We start from the raw sequence: 2,101 nt of genomic DNA on the forward strand, positions 1-2,101 counted from the left end.
CAGAATGACTATTTTTAGATGAAGGTACCGAATGACTAGTTTCAGGGAAAGGTACTGAATAACTAGTTTCAGGGAATGGTACCGATTGACTAGTTTCAGAGAAGGGTAGAGAGTTGCCTGGATCTGATGCAGTACTTTAAACAAGCATAAACACTTTTACTTAAAGGTAATTTGTATGTTTTGCATGAAATTGTTAGAAAAAATTAAAATGCGGTAACATTTTAATAACTTGACTAGCTAACTGTGCTACTGGATAATGTTTTAGTGCAGTACTTGATAAGATTAAGGAGTGTGGAATAAGAAGAAAACCACCTTACATGGTTGTATTACAGTTAAATGAAATTTGAAAGAACTCAAACACCAAAAGAAGTATTACATCTTTTATTATGTACATTTACCCCGACTCTGCGTACTATTTTTTAAAATTCATAATAATGTACATCAATCCATTGCATTCCAAAGACTTTCCACTGGATAGAATAATAATAATAATAATAATAATAAATAACTGAAATAAAACAAACTAAAACTAAACAGTGTTTTGTGTCCCTTTAGGTCAAAGTCAACTAACCATTTATGAGACCTAGAACGAATTAGAACGTGGAATGCTATTGGTAGATAGCCTAATGCTAAGAGTAGTAAGGTGGGATACCCTACGTACAATGGGAATTAGCATTACAGGGACCCCTGGGACACTCTACGTACAATGGAAATTTAACATGGCGAAAAATCGTGGGACACTCTACGTACAAGGGGAATTTAACATGGCGAAAAATCGTGGGTCACTCTACGTACAAGGGGAATTTAACATGGGGGAATAGAGTTTGGGTTTGTTTAGGGACAAGGGGAATTGAACATGGGATTTTTTTTTTTTTTTAAAAATTTTTTAAATTTAAATTTAAATTTAGGCAATTGAAAGGCTATCTCTTTTCGAGAAATATGGCTGGCCCTGAAAAGGGCCTTTGGGTTTTTTCTTCTTTTAACTTCTTAACTTTTTCCACCATCCTCTTATTTTGTCCATCATTCCTTTCTTTTTCTTCTTTTCTGTTTCCGGCATCCAGTCCGGGTGGCCCATGGCCCGGAACTTCTCTTGGATTTTCATCCAGTTTGTGTTCAGTTTTTCTAGTTCTTCCTTTTTTTTTCTATTTTCTTCTTCTTTTCTTTCCTTTGACCACTTTTCTTTGATCTTCTTGACCTCTTCGGTCAGCACATTCCTCATTAGTTCTTCAGCTTTCTTAAGTTTTTCTAACCCCCACTTCGCGAAACACCAATCTGTCCATTCTGCAATGTCTTCTAGAAAGCACCTTGCACTCGTCACATGATCTATTGCTTCTTTTAACTTACCCACTTTCACATACGGTAGGTTAATTAAACCTCTGATTCTCTTCTCCTCATCCTCTATCATTTACTTTACAATATTTACTGATAAGTGTAGGCTGGTTACTTGTCTTGAGACGAAGTCTTTTGTCACTGCATACCTCCATTCCTGTTCAACCCTTTCTGCTACACTCAATCCATCTACCATCCAATACCAACTTCCCATAAGATCGTTGTATAAAGCTGAAGCTGCTGGCATCTTCTTGTTTGCTTATTCCGTAGAATGGGCTCCAATGACCAACACTGTTAGTTTTATAGTGAAAGCGCGTACGTGATGGAAAACATCCCCCTAAAAAACATAAAATTGATCTTACCTAGATCATGACCAAACAACGCGCGGACGTGAAGGAAAACATCCCCTACTTTCTCATTTCATATAATAAAAACCCAAACTATACTCTCCACATACGCTAAGAAACAATAAACAAAATCCATAATCTACTATCCACACAATCGTACGTGAGCGGTTACAAAACCCAAACTATACTCTCCACATACGCTAAGAACAATAAACAAAATCCATAATCTACTATCCACACAATCGTACGTGAGCGCTTACAAAACCCTAACTATACTCTTCACCTACGCTAAGAAACAATAAAGAAACCCATAATCTACTATTCACACAAACATACCTTAGCTCTTACAAGCACCAACACACAAACACATACCCTCACACTATCTTAAAAAAGAGTTAGTGTTTATATTCACACTACTCTACCTA

Source organism: Sinohyriopsis cumingii, chromosome 5 (assembly GCF_028554795.1).
Source record: "Sinohyriopsis cumingii isolate HCF-2022 chromosome 5, ASM2855479v2, whole genome shotgun sequence".
Taxonomy (NCBI): domain Eukaryota; kingdom Metazoa; phylum Mollusca; class Bivalvia; order Unionida; family Unionidae; genus Sinohyriopsis; species Sinohyriopsis cumingii.